Genomic DNA, 16,177 nt, shown 5'->3' with positions numbered 1-16,177 from the left:
ACCAGAACAACCGGGTGGACAGTGACACCATTTACCAAAAGGGGGAAGCCTGAGGAGGTAACTGGGTTTGTTTGTTTTAAGTCTGTAATTTTGTTTCCCAATTTTTATTTCTTTATATATATATTTATTTATTTTTCGTGGGTGTGTGGTGGGCTCAGGAGAGTTCTGTAACATGTAGACATAGAACCTTCTCATCCTGAGCCCACATCCTTTTCATGCCTCCTGAAGTGTTGGGGAGGGCGTGGGCCCTGCTGCATCTGCCTGCTGGCCTGGGTCCTGCTCTCTACCCACTGGGCTTGGCTGCCAGGACCCCAGCTTCCCAGGGCCAGCAACTGCCTGGCCAACCTAGGACTGCCAGAACCCGTGGTATCGACGTTTTTGCCAAGGATGATTTCAAAACAATTATGGCATCTTCCTCATTTTCCTTTGAAAACCTTTCTCTGTTTTTTTTTCACCTCCCTAAATATGCACATAGTTTACTCTGGCATGTGTTTTCCATGCCTTATTCCTGAATAAATAGCACTTCTGTCTCTGTTATTTTGGTTGATAAAAATCGTATCCAGGCACTTCCCAGAAGCCAGGACAAGGCTCTGCCCCTGCTTCCCCGTAGGGACATATGCAGGACAGAGGGAAGTCTCTCCCTGACCTGCACCTCCTGGCTGGCAGCAGCCACCAGGAAAGGCACGCTGCCATCTAGTGGGGGGTGCAGGGGAGACGTGTTCAGTGGTGGCCAACACTCCAGGGACATGTTCCGGGGATATCTTCCTAATAGTGAAAATAGGTTTAAAGGTTGTTCTCAATTATTTTAAAAAATAAGCTTCCTTTTACTCCTGGATAAGCCATCAACCAGGAGCAGAATGGCCATCTACGCAGGTGCTCACAGCTGTGGCATGGGCTCCCCGCTGTGAGACGTCGGTGCTGGCCTGTGTATGGAGAGGTAGATGGTAACCTCCAGGGTGGGAAGCCAGTACACCCACAGGCCCACGGAGGAAGCAGCTGAATACCCTTCACGGAGGTAGGCTGGGTACCCCCTTTCCCAGGAGCTACCACCACAGGGAGGCAGAAGGCCCTGGTAGGGCAGGCAGATCGCCTGGGTCTGCTTTCCTGCCCTGCAACATGAACTGTATGGCCCTGGGCAGGCTCTTCCATCATGCTTCTCTCTAGTTCTCCATCCATACGGGAAAGTTGTCAGAACTAAAATGGAGTCATTTGTGTTAAAAAAATAAAATAAAGTCCATGACAATTAGGGCTAAGAAAGGCTACAAAGAGAGGCTTTTATGCCTATATGCCTGATAACAAAAATATCACAAAAGACTTTGCAAAAACCACAACCTTGCACAAAATCCATTGCAGACTTAACACAAAAAAATACTTCCACAGGAACATGTGCCCAAGAACTGCCTGTCCAGCCTTGGACTAGTGTCACCCTTGTAACTGATCTTTTTAGGCAAGAGTAATGGTCTCAAAACAATTCCCTAATCTTCATTTCTCCTTTAAAAGCCTTTGTCTTCTTTACCTCCCTGATTATGCACATTACTATGGCACACATATTCCCAGTGCCGGGCACCGTTCCTGAATAAATACTGTTTTCTTTTAGAGAGAAACTGTCTGTTGTTCAGGTTGACATAAATGGTGTCCAGAAGTAGGACCTGGAGTAGGACCACTACTTGAAGAAATCAGCCACTCTTGGAATTGGTGTGCAGTCCTCACTTGAGCCCTTGGAGCTCCCTGTTTCTGTGACTTGCTTTTTCTGCCCTGGAGAGTCTTCTCTCAGACTGAGCCTCCTACTTTTGGGTGGAAGCTCTTGACTTCATTCAGCATCTGATTTGGATAAGGCCACCGTAAGCCAAAGACCTTACATCCCTCCTGAAATGATAACAATTTTTTGTCTTTTCCAGTAAATTCTTTCTGGTATAATGACAAATGTTTTTCTGATTTGAGCACCCTAGTTTCTACATAATTTACATTTGTTTGTGAGGCATGTCTTTTCTGGCAAATTCACTTTTAGTTCTGCATGCCTAATTAAATATTTGTTTGATCTGTATACCTGGGTTAAAATATCTGTGAACAATGATATTGGTTTGGTTCCATGTGTCTGTAAGTCATATGGAACCAAAAAAGCCCACATGGCCAAAGCAAGACTAAGCAAAAAGAACAAATCTGGAGGCATCACATTACCCAACTTCAAGCTATTCACATGGCTATAGTCACCAAAATAGCATGGTACTGTTATAAAAACAGGCACATAGACCAATGGAACAGAATAGAGAATCCAGAAATAAACACAAATACTTACAGCCAACTGATCTTTGACAAAGCAAATGAAAGCATAAAGTAGGGAAAGGACACCCTATTCAACAAATGGTGCTGGGATAATTGGCAAGCCACCATGTAGAAGAATAAAACTGGTTCCTCATCTCTCAACTTATACAAAAATCAATTCAAGATGAATCAAAGACTTAAATCTAAGACCTGAAACTATAAAAATTCTAGAAGATAACATAAGAAAAACTCTTCTAGACATTGGCTTAGGCAAAGACTTCATGACCAAGAACCCAAAAGCAAATGCAACAAAAACAAAAATATTTGTGGGGGGGTAAATTGATGAAAAAAATTTTGCATGTAATTGACTTGGTAATAATCAGAATAAAATTACAAGTCTTCATAAAGATTGAGCTCTGATATTAAAAATACAGTAATACTAAACTAAAAAATTGGTCTCCTATATTAGAACACCAAAGTTTTCTTGAAATATTGATTTGCTATTAGTAAAATTGCAAGAGGTTTTGATTTTTAATTCTGACTTCTGTTTTCTTTAACAGCCATCTTCTAAACTGCAGGCAGTTTCTATTCCTGGCACATTTTTTCCTGAGATCCATTTAATTTCCCCAGTTTCAGATAAGGAATGCAATCTTTTTCATGAAGAATGGTAATCTTATTCATTAAGGTATAAAATTTATTTATTTATTAAATTAAAAGGTAATTTTATTTATCATAAGGTAAATAAATAAATGGTATTTATTTAATAAGGTATTTATCTTCCTCAGATTCTTATTTCAGAAGTTCAATTTCTGCTGCATCCCACTGCACATGGTCTGCAGGCCATACACCATAGCCTGTAGTGCTCCTACTCCATCCCTCCGAAAAGTTACAGCTTTTTGGTTGGCTGAGGTGATAACTCTCTTCTCCAACTTTTTCATCAGCTGCTCCAACTTTTTTCCTCCAGTTCTAACTTGGCTTTTATGGCCTGGCACTATAATGTTTATCTTGAAGGCCAAGAAAAGCAATGTTTTCCGCCAATATAACTAGATTATGTACTCTTGGCTTTTCTTGGTATGTCTGAATTGTTCCATGTTACCAAGAAACTTCACGTGGTTTTACTTTATCTAAGAGCTCTACATTCCTCTGCTCAAGGTACTAGTCTTCTTGTTTATACTCTTCTATAATATGAGTGTACATTCATAACACTTGGATATGTTCTTTTATCTCTAATTGAATTTAAGGACCCTTTCATCAGGTTCAATTCCAAGACTGAACAGGCTTCCCATGAGAAGAAGCAATTACATTGAAGGAGATTTTTTTTTACCTTTTGGTAACTGACCTAAAAGACAAACAATTTATATATTTATATTTTACCAAGATAATTTTCTGTGTTGTCTTTATCAAATTTTTGATTACTTAAGAAAACTGAGCTTTGAACAGGTTAAGGTTTTAAAATATTTGTAACTTTCTGTATTGCTTTTGAAGTTTCCTGATAATCGCTCAAGTTAAATGAATGACTATTATTTAACAGTGACCTGTGATTCTATTTTGATCTATGGCTTTGAATCTCTTGATATTTTTGGTGGGCTTCTCCTGGATCAAAATTCTAAATTAAGTCCTTTTGAACTACAATTAATTTTGAGATTTTCCATTTGGGCCCTTGGAGAATGTCCAGGAAGATATATTTTAATTTATAGAGGTATTAAATGATTAGGCTTATTTGGTAAATTATATGACAAGCATTGTCAAATGAGAAGTGAGGCTACATCTTCTTTTAGTCACATTTATGGGTAGGTTATTGATAGGAATGTTCTAAAAATTATATAACAAAATCTAATATATTATAAGTCATAATTTTGGTTGTTATGTTAAAACTTCTTTAAAGTTGTATTTATTTGGCTATGTTATTGATGTGAGTATTCTAAAGATTATATGAAATTTATAAGTCTGATACTTGTGATATGATGCTGTCAGTCATGATTATGGTTAATATCTTAAATTCCTGCAGGTAATGGAAACAACTAAATTTTCTTGTCGATTGTGAACTTTTATCAGATTTTTAACCATGGCTATTCTAAGTTTTTGGATTCTACTCAAAAAGCATTTGTAGTCAGTTGTTGTACAAGTTCTTGTTATCTGTCTATAGAGTAGACCACATCCCGAATTCTTCTATGTTCCACCAATCCAGCCTTCTTCCATGGAATTACTATAAATGGAAAACTGTTCTGTTCCAAAAGCCCTATAAGCTGAAACTAGATGAATTTTAAGAAACCAGCCTTGTGCCTGATGTATGGGCCACATAAAAAGTTTACGGTGGCTCACGCCTGTAATCCCAGCACTTTGGGAGGCCAAGGTGGGTGGATCACGAGGTCAGAAGATCAAGACCATCCTGGCTAACATGGTGAAACCCTGTCTCTACTAAAAAATACAAAAAAATTAGCCAGGTGTGGTGGCACGCACCTGTAGTCCCAGCTACTCAGGAGTCTGAGGCAGGAGAATGGCGTGAACCTGGTCGTGCCACTGCACTCCGGCCTGGGCGACAGAGCTAGACTCTGTCTCAAAAAAATAAAATAAAATAAAATAAAAAATAAAGTTTACCAAACCATTTGATGCCATGACCAGAGACAAACTGCAAATCAGGATGAGAAGTTGACCTTTGCACACTATAGACAGCTTTTTTCAAAACATTGGAAAAGACTCCATAGTATAATGAGACTCCTACACTCCTTAAGGTTACCTTTCTAACTTGGCAAGATAATGGAGTAATTGAAATTTCACAATTACTACCTTCTGCTTGTAAGTTGACAGAATCTGACCTAAGAGATCCTTTGGTATACATTGATTAAATAAGAAAATGTCTGTACTATTGCTAATACTGCATGCCATACCTAGATAAATTCCTCTTGGAAAGTCAATACCAATATACACAAAGTAAGAAAACAGGCCACATGGTTAAAACAGATCTCGCTTAATTCCTTATGATCATTTGATTTATTCAGTGGGTTACTGATGTGGTTTGGCTGTGTCCCTACCCAAATCTCATTTTGAATTGTAGCTCCCATAATTCCCACTTGTTATAGGATGGACCCGGTGGGGGATAATTGAATCATGGGGGCGGATTCCTCCATGCTGCTCTGGTGGTAGTGAATAAGTCTTAGGAGATCTGATGGTTTTATATGGGGTTTCTCCTTTGGCTTGGCTCTCATTCTCTCTTGCCTACCACCATGTAAGATGTCTCTTGCTCTTCCAGCATGATTGTGAGGCCTCCCCGGCCAAGCGGAACTATGAGTCAAGTAAACCTCCTTCCTTTATAACTTACCCAGTCTCAAGTATGTCTTTATTAGCAGCATGAGAACAAACTAATACAGTTGCCTTTAAGCCTAGGTTCATGGATCAAAACTATTATGCAAACTGTATTTTCCATTTTTAAACTTTTTATATGTTACTTGTTAAATTTTTGCAGAAGTACAACTTGTAACCATAATGCTAGCCCATCACTTTGCGATAACAGCAAGACTATGGAACTCACAAAATTGAACTTAATAATGGACTCAAGACAGACTTAGCCCGAGAGTCACTCCTTTCAAACATCCTTTAAAGGTCAACTGTGACTAAAAGGGTTTGACACTTACTCCTAGTTGCCAATTGCCCCCTCCAAAATGGACCAAGACCTGCAACCAGGACAGGCCCATCCCATTATCCAGGGACAGTCAAAACCTAATTACAGAATGATTGATTAGTGAGGTGTTTGCAGAAAGATCTTGATCAAAAGGGAGAAATTGTGAAAGTTCTCAGAATCAACATGGAGTTAACATGTTAAAAAAACAACAAAAAAATCCTGGCAAGCTGAATTGGGGAAGTTTATGAAGAGAAGATTCACATGCTTGTATACCTGATAACAAAAACTATCACAAATCTCTACCAAACTACAACCTTGTGCAAAGACCACTGCAACCTTACTCAAAAATACTTCTGCAAGGACATCTGACCCGCAATTGCCCATGCAACCTCACATTGGGGTCACCTCTATTATTATTGATCTTAGTAGCCAAGAACTAACTCAAACAATTATGTAATCCTTCTCACATCTCCTGTAAAATCTAACCTTCCTGAATATGCATGTAGTTTACTATGGCATGCGTATTCCCACTGTGATGCCCTATTCTCAGATGAACATCATTTTCTTGTAAAGAGCCCTTGTCTGTTTGTTATTTAGGTTGACACATACAAAGGAATTTCTGTAAGGCTGCTTTGAGGATTCAGGGAGATAGTGTGCATAAGGCACTTGGCACAAAATCTGATATAAGTGCTCAATAAGCATTAGCTTTCCTTAGAAAGGGGCTGCTCAGTCCCTAAGACACTCCCAAGAAAGTATAACCCAATGAAAACCAAATTCCCTGAGACCATCCACACAATGCTGATGAGTTGGAATGTGGGGATGACAGGCTCAGCCCCTTCCTATGTACCCACAGAAAGGAGGAAAATGGCCAAGAAGCCTCTTGGAGGAAGAGAAGTCATCCTGGGATTACCACATGGCCCTGGAATTAGATGTCAGTGAACATACTATCATCAGATCAAATGAATGTATCAAGGGGCCACCTGGGAAGATCAAGGAGGATGCAAAAATCCAACTGCACCCCAGGCCCTCAGTGGGGAAGAGCACACCCTACCCCCAGCACCCAGGGCATAGTGTCTGCCTGGACTATGCGCTTCCTCAGGCCATTCCACCATCACAGAGGTCCCCTGATGCCTAATTATTGCCAAATAATAGGAGACTTTCAAAAAAATGCTATAGCCTTTCCATGAACCAACTGCTCTACACATGTGATTTTGCTTAGTTAGGTACAACTGTGGCTGACCATCTACAATATGAAAATCCACACCCAAAATGCTTCAAAATCTGATATTTCTTGAGCACCAACATGATGTTAGAAAGAAATGCTCATTAGAGAATTTCAGATTTCAAATTTTAGGATTAGGGATGCTGAAACATAAGCATAATGCATACATTCCAAAACCTGAAAAAAATCTAAAAACTAAAATATTTGTGGTCCCAAGCATTTCAGTTACAGAATACACAACCAGCACCATATTAGCTCCATGTTAAATTGAGAAAATAGAGGCTCAGAGTAGAACGCTCATCTGGTCAAGGTGACACAGGCAATGTGTGCCTGAGCCAGGATTCCAGGGCCCAGGCCTACAGGCTGGCATCCTCCCTCAGTGCAAGGTAAACACACCCCTCTGGGCAAGCTACTGGTGCACCTGGCCAGCCAGGCTCAGACCTTCGGGGTTGCCACCATTTCCCAGGAGCAGCCTTGTGGGCTTTGGGTCCTGGGCGCTCAAGGGAAGGGGAAACTGAGGCTAAGGTGGGCAGATGCAGCTGTGATCGCAGACCCAGTCCTAAATCCAGCCTCACTGAGGGGGAAGCCCTCGTCTAAGATGCTCTTAAGGCACAGGTGGATTTGTTACTTCCCCACTTGGCAGATGAAGGGAGGGGTGGCCGGCCTCCCCAGTGCCTCCTTCCACTTGTCTTCATGGCCTCTAACCCCACAGGGTCCACAAGGAATGGTTGGCAAGGGCTGAGAGGCTTGGCTGGCTGTGGGGAAAGGCAGCATTGTGTGGGAAATACGTGACTCAGAGGCACCGAGGAGACAACTTATCAATGATAGTGCTTTCACTGAAGATAAATCTGCAAATAACTTCATCCTGTTTCTTTAGATTCTGAAAGCCATTTCCATGAATAACCACATGGTAGGATTCTGCAAGGACAGCATTCAAAAGGTTGAATGTGGAAGAGTGGAGGGCTGCCTCTCCTCTGTCCTCCCTGTTCCTGGAGATCCTCCCCCAAAACTCAATTTGCAGAGACTCCTGTAAGGAAGGAGCAGTGTCTGACCAACATCTATGTGTCCACTGGGTCAAATCTTCATCTGGTGTCACTGAGAGTCCAGGGGGAGGCAGGTGGGCCTTGAGCACACTCAAGGACCCTCTCCCTACCATCCCTGAACCAACATGCTCAGGAAATGCCTTGGTCCTTGCACAGGGCAGGCTCAGAGTACTATTCCTGCCCTGAAATCTGTGGTGCTCCCTCAGGCCCCAGGGGTACAGGCCGTGCACTCAGCCAGGCCCTCCCTGATGTAAGGTGTAAGTGGAGCCACAAGGCTGCCTGAAGACACCATGTCTCATGCCTCAGCTGGGCACCCAGGCTTTGATGCCTCCTTCAGGGCTGCTGAACACTTGGGGTCTCTCCTCCGTGTCTTTCTGTGTGCCTGTGGCAGGCAGGACACCTACAGGGGCAGGGGCAGGGCCAGGACTCGGGTAGGACAGGTGAGGCACCTACGACCCTGCTCAGGGCAATCCATCACAGAAGTCCTGTTTTAGCTGCGATTCCAGAGACCTACAGGTGATTCCCCATCTCCTGCTCTTCCTGATCCAGCAAGGACCACCGGGCACCCACCCTGAGGCTCAGGGAGTGTGTCCTTCCACCATTGTGGCTCCTGCCCTGAGACAAACACCACAGGGGAAACAGGGCAGGTGGGGCTGGCCCCAGGAGTCAGCCAGGGTTCCCGCAGGTCTGCAGCTGCCAAGGGCATTAGCCTCCACCCCTGCCTCCTGGCCCAGGCCCCGCGCATTCCAATCCCTGCTGATGCCTGGGGTGCCCCCAGTCCATGCACCCGAGGAAAGCTTCCTCTGAACCCTGCTTCCTGCTTTCCTGCAGCGTCACACCTTCAAGGCAGGCTGTGGGTGAAGCTGGCCTGCTGACATACTTTCTGAGGCTTTCAAGTATTTTCAAAAATGGGGGCTCACAGTTAAAAGCCTGAACATTTCCCCTAAATATCCTGATTTATAGCTTTCTTGGGAAATGGGAAATGCAGGCCTCAGTGGGTTTGTGTTACTCCGTGTCAGCTCCTGGCTGGGACCTAGGGAACAATGCTCCTCAGATGAGGAGCTCCCAGGCCTGCCTCACTTCAAGGCCCCACACACTGCTGACATCAGCCAGCTGGGCCTGGCCTGCTCCTCCTGCTCAAGGTGCCAGCCCAGCCCTCGTGGGCACCCACTTGATGGATACTGTGCTGTCCTCAGAAAACCCTGGTCCTGGTGGGGGCACTGAGGCTGTGAGAGAGCAGGAAAGGCCAGCTTGGTGCCCTGTGCTGAGCAACCAGACCTGGCCCCACTCAGGGTAAGCATCGGGTGCTCTCCTACCGCTAAGGCCGACAACAGCTGCTTCCAAATCTGATGCTATCAGGCAGCATTCTCAACGTCTTCCTTGCTCAGGTGTCCAAAGGGCCCTGGCCAGTCGGACCTGAGCTCAGTGTGCTCGGGAGGGAGCAACTGGGCCTGTGGCCTGCGCCCCTTGGTCAGCCCAACTCGGCCACCCTGAGCAGGACTGAGGGCTGCCCCAAAGCTTCACAATCAGGGTGGTTGCAAATTACATTATAGGCTGTGTTAGGACTACATATTCTATGTATTGCAAACATTGTTGTTTTTTTTTTTTTGCAAGGTGGATGGATGAAAAGAGAGCGAGAAGGAGAGACAAAGGAGTATGGGCAAACATTCATTGTAAAATCCCAGTGGTGGATAGAGGTGTGTTTGTGTTCATTGCACAATCCTTTCCACTCACCTATAGGTTTGAAAATTTCAACAATAAAGGGTGGAAGAAAACCAAAGAACTAAAGAAGAAAATTATACTTGGACATAGACAACCGGAAATCATGATACATCCTGGGTGACAAGTGACTGATGAGAGGGACAGACCAAGCCCTTGGGCTGCAGGGAGTCAGAGGGGCTGGTCATCAGGAAAGGCTTCCAGGACGAGGTGCCCTATGAACAGGGCTGTGAAGGACAGGTGGGCTCGGCCCTTCGAGGTGAGGCAAGGCTTGCAGAGTGCCTATGCTCCATCTGGTCCCACCTCTGCACAAGGTGCCCAGAACAGGGAGCGGCCCCTGGAGGGCCTGGGGGTCCTGCTAAGAGCCTCAGACTCCTGCCAGGCTGGAGAGGGAGATGCCTGTCAAAACCCTCCAGCCATGTGTGGGGGATGGCCTCAGGATGGGCCTGGAGCAGTGAGGCCACCAGAGGCCTCTCCCAGGCTGGATAGGAGGCCCAGGACTGAATGGGGGAGTCTGGGCTGTGTGCCTCCCTCCCTGGCCTCCTTCCTGGGCTCCCTGGAGACCTCCTGGCTTCTCAGTGGCAGCCTGCTGAAAGGGCTCATTCTGTTGCATTTGAGTTCTAGGCTCCTGCCTTGGCCTTTCCCTCCTGTGACTGTCACCCTCCATGTGGGGCAGCTTTGCACAACTCAGCCAACAGCTGACAGGTCAGGGCTGTGACTGCGGGCCACATGGGCAGAGGCAGAGGGCCGAGCTGGTGGGCAGAGGGCACCTGTCACCTTGACTCAGCTGCCTCCAGGGAGGAGTTACAACTCACATCCCCACCTGGGGTTGACAGGTTGACAGGGCTGCTCAGACGCCACAGCCTGTGCATGTCCAGGGGACATCATCAGAGCACAGCTGTCACACTGGCTGCATGGCTGAGCAGCTTTAAACCAGGAGCAGCAGAAAGAGACCCCGAGGGGGAGGGGAGCTCTCTACTCAATCCCCACCCTCAGCTCTGCATCGGGGAGAGGCGGTGTCGGGGACAGAGCCCAGGACCAATCGTGGAAGTGTCAGCACAGCTCCTGTTCCTGGGTCCTACCAGCTCCCAGCCTGTGCCAGTCCCTGCACAGCCCAGTGCCTAGGGACTCACGACAGGCCTGACAGCGTCCTTTCTGTTCATGGGAGACACCTCTGGAGCTCGCTGACATTGGACTATTTGCTCCGGTCGTGTGCCCATGGAGAGCAGAGCTCAGACATGGACCGTGTGTCGGTCCCCACAGCCTACTGCCAGGGCACCCTGCAGTGAGGAACCGGGAAGCCAGAGCCCAGCTGCTGCTCTGGGGCCAGCGGCACCCAGCCTCGTGCTGTCCCCATGGAAGAGAGTCACCCAAGGCTCTCTTCCTCTCCAGCAGCCGTAGTTGCGTAAATGCCGGCCATGCGGAGTCCCAGCGCGTGCAGGCGGAGGTCAGGACAGACGGGTCATCACAGAGGACCACACAATGTCACCACCCATGCCGGAACCCCAGATGGCAAGAAGTCACCCTTGCCACATTCCAGACAGTAGGGACAGATGCTGGGATTGATCCTGTGGGATTGAGGTGAGCTGAAGGTGTTTGTGCGGATGCCTTTGTTGGGCTATGGAGGTTTCCTTCTGCTCACAGGGTGCTGTGGGATGTTGATGCCCCCACTTCTTGTTCTTCATCCCCTGAGATAACCGCTTGGTCCCTGTTTCCCGTTTTGTTGATGTGGTAAATTATACAGATATTTCACCTTCTGCACCTGCCTGGCCTTCCTGGGAGGAGCCCTGGCTGCTCCTGCCCTGTGGTCTGGGTTAGCTGCTGTTCCATGCCATTTGCTGGTGTTTACCTGAGAACTTCTCACACATGTCTTTTCTTGCTTTAGGGTTAAACTTATTGTTGTGAGGTAACAACACACTAATTGTACACAGGTACTCACACCATCACCCCTGCATATTCCCCCCACACCAATAGACACTCACATTCACACCCATGTGGGCCACACATCCACACCCACTCACCCATGCACACTGCACCACAAACACGTTTAACCCACCCTATACCACACACATCACACCACACACCACACACCCGAAGCACACACACCCACACACCACACACATACATAAATAGCAAACACACATACACCAAAAATATCAAAGACATACCACACATCCCACACACACACCACACACATCACACATGCACCACACACTCCCCACTCCCCCAACACACACCCAGCACACCCCACACAAACAACATAAACAGCAAACACGTATACATACACCATACACACACAGCCATGGCACACACACCCACCACCCACTGAATGCACACACAAAATATACATACATGCCATCACACCATTTCCTTCCCTACATGCCACATGCACAAGATATCCCCATGTAGACACCCACAAATGACACACACAACACGTCCAAACACTCTAGTCCCACTGTACACACACACAACACAGACACACATAAATAGTAAACACACATACTCCACAAACAGCAAACACACACCACACATCCCATACACACACACCACACACACAAGTAGTACACTCCCAACTCCTCCACACAACAAACTCACACACTAGACACCACGCACCAGGTACCCTTCCCACGCACTTCCACAGCACCCCAGCTTATGCCACACACTCTGTGCATACCCCACACATACCACACACACATGCATATATGCCCGCTACACACACTCACACCCCCACACACATACAATACATACTCTCCTCAGCTCCCACACCACATACACCCACAACACAACACACACAGATGCATCACTCATGCACACCCCACACACCACACTCACAGCACATATACACACCCCACATACAGATCACACACACGTTTACACAACACACAGACCACATATTACCCTCCCCTGCAGACTTCACACACATCAAGCCTCCCACAGCACAACTTCCCACACATACTATACATACTGCACCCACACAAACTACATACACACATACCACACACACCAAACACATACACACCACATACATACACCACACTCACACACTCCCCACACACATCCTCCCCCACACATACCAAACAAATGCACACACTCCATACACACATGCACTAGTGCACACCACCTTTTGGCAACCGCAGGGCCTCCGCAGCTCTCACCTCCTACACACTCAGAGGAAGGCTCCACCGACGTCACTTCAAGACAGGTCTTTGACATGAGGTGGAACACAGGAGGGGCGGGGCAGGGCAGGGAGAGTGAGCTTCTGGCCACAGGAGCCAGACCCCCAGCCCCTCACCTCCACTCACTCACAGCATCAACAGTACTTCTCAGGGCCTTGAAGCCGTCCTCCACTGCAAACACATGGTCCGGACCGCCTGCCATTGCTGTTATCTACAGAGAGCAGAGCTGGTTTGGACCCCCAGCCCAGGGGTGAGCATGCAGCAGATCCCCGGCCCAGGGGAGAGCGTCCTGCCCCCATGCTTTGGAGGCAGCAGAATACCAGGCTCTGAGGGCCACAGCCTTCTCCAGCCAGCAGCCCACTCTCAGGGAGTGGGGAGCTCTTCCACCCTCCCCTCTGGTTTAGTAGGATTTATATGACATGCTGTCATTTCTGCAGTAGTCATAGGGTGGCCCAACTCACTTGAGGCAGATTAGATGACCCTTCTTGGGGCGGCCCTAGGAAAGCTGTCTGGGACACCCTTCCGTACTCTAACCCTAACCTGACCACAAGGCTCTATATTGGTGCCTGGTTAACCTGTTTGGAATTACTGGGTCTTTCCTATAATCAGCCACACCCAGGGTATAAATGGTGGCCCCCAGGCTCCGAGCCCTTTCAGCTTAAGGGAAAGAAGGCATTGAGTATTAATTACCAAAATACATGGAGCAAAATGCTGATAAATACGAACTGAACTCACTTCTTTGAGAGTGTCCAAAGATGGATGTTTCATCATTGTTCCATCGGTCATAGCAATAATCATGCTGGAAACCTTGTCATCTGCAGGAGAAGCAAGGAGTGGCCTGCTCAGCAAAGGCCCCAGAAGTGACCTCCAAAAGCTCCTGTATTGGGAGAAAAGCTGAGTGTTGGGAGAGAAGCTGAGGCAGGGCTTGCACGTCTGCTAGACTTGCTGGCTCCTTGCTTCTAGCACTTCGGTTATCTCAAGCAGCTGTATGTTTCTCATTCACTTGATACACTGTTTCCTTTCAACCCCCACATCCTCACCACCTGTTTTTTGTTTGAGCACCAATAAACAGCATGGGCTCCCAGAGCTCAGGGCCTTTGCAGCTTCCACACTTGTGATGGCCCACTGGTCCCACTTTCTCTCTCAAACTGTCTTTTTCTCATTCCTTTGACTCCACCAGACTTCATCACTCCCACAATATGGTGTTGGGTCTGATTAGCCCAACACTCCAGGACCCCTGCGGGCTGCCGGGCCCCCAGCACTGATCACTCCAGGGCATGTCCAGGTGCCCCCATCTCATCCTCCAGGGGAGAGGCTGCCAAGAGCCAAGCACCTGCTACACAGAGACCCCTAGAGTGAGGGAGGTCTCAGCCCAGCACCCATTTTACAAAGGAGGAGCTGAGAGGGGCAGGCCCCTTCTCACCAGGCTGCCTGAACCCTCACCCACTAGCAGCCTGCACCACCTCTGCCTGAGGGCAGCTCCAGCCAGGACTCCACAAGCACAGGCCTGTCCCATGGGTAGGGGGAGGAGCAGCTGGGCTCTCCTGTGGGCAGAGCCTGCGGGCAGCCCTTCCGGCATCTCTGGGCCCAGGAGTACGGGATTCCAGGTAAGTGGTACCTGGGCAGGGGACCCCACAGCCACCACAATGCCTTTCCCCACCAACCATGCCTTTTCCTGACAAGAGTTGCAGGCACACAGTGGGGAGGGGGTCGGCGGCTGTGGACAGCCTTCTGCATCATCTGAGACACAGTCAGGGGATGCAAGTCACTCAGAGGGGAAACGAGGAAGGGAGGAGGAAGACTAAGGTGTGTATAAGGGGGCAAACCCCTTGGCTCTTCTCTTTTCCTTTTCACACAGCCCAGCTGGAGGGCAAGCACCTCAGGGTTATGAGCACCAGAACTGCACACGCAGGATCCCACACAGTTCTCAGAACTCCATGGGGTGAGGGCTTACTATGCTCATTGCACCAGGGAGGGACCTGGAGCTCAGAGCAGGTGAGCAACTTGCTCCAAGAGGCAGGGCAGGTGTGGCCTTGCAGAGTCTGCACACAGAGCTCTCTGAGGCTCACGCCCAGCTCTGTTCCACCTATGGGACCACCATGGGGGCGGCAGGTGCTTAAACCTGGAGTTGAAATTTTCCATCTGCCGAATTGCCTGCAAGAAAATGAAGAAATATTGAGCCTGGACAGTGAAATGTTCCCACTGATGCTCTAAGACCTTGTCAACTAGAATCGATTCTTGGAGCTCAAGGGGTGTATACATTTCTAAACCCTGCCTGCATGAATATGTGTCCTTCAGGCACCATTTTCTGAAGCTTGTCGAGACCCTCTTTTATTTTCTTCCTGAAAAAACTCCAAAAAAGTGGTTGACGTGGAAAGACGTGGACTGTTAAAAATTACCTCTCAAGCTCTCTGGGAGCCACTGTTCACTGTGCAAGGCCTCGTGGATGGAGGAGGGGGCCAAGCAAGGGCTGTGTCCTGCTCATTCCTTACTGTGACGTTGACCATAGATTACAGGCCTTCTGATCTCATCCTAGTTCCAGAGAATGTAGGCCTGGGGAATCTCACCAGGGCCCCACTTAGACCATCTCTGGTGACAGTGGGAGCTTCCCATGGATGAGCAACTGTGAGTCAGGAACTGCAATGGGGCCGATATTCCTAACCCTAACCCTAACCCTGAACCGGGGATGGGCAACTGAGAGTCAGTCACTGACAATGGGGTTGACATTCCTAACTCTCTAACTCTAACTCTAACTCTAACTCTAACTCTAACTCTAACACTCTAACACTCTAACTCTAACTCCAACTCTAACTCTAACTCTAACTCTAATCCAAACTCTTCAGCCACGTCCATGGCAGACCCTCAATCCGCACAGCAGGGCCCCTTGAAGCACTGGATCTGCCCTCTGCTTTCACTGGCCCTGCTTCTGCACAGTCTCAGGCATCTGAGTGGGTGATGGGATCGCATCCACCCCTATGAGGGTCCTCGTGACCAAGTTGTGTTGTACTACGGCCGCCCTCACTGCAGAACTGGGGGCTGCCTTATCCTGGGACTCCTGCTCTTGGCTTTGCTGGAATACAGCAGGCATTGCTGCTAGAGGGGTCCAGGCATAGCTGGCCACGGAGCCTACAGGGAC

Source organism: Gorilla gorilla, chromosome 8 (assembly GCF_029281585.2).
Source record: "Gorilla gorilla gorilla isolate KB3781 chromosome 8, NHGRI_mGorGor1-v2.1_pri, whole genome shotgun sequence".
In the NCBI taxonomy this organism is placed as follows: Eukaryota; Metazoa; Chordata; class Mammalia; order Primates; family Hominidae; genus Gorilla; species Gorilla gorilla.
This window is presented reverse-complemented; position numbering follows the sequence as displayed.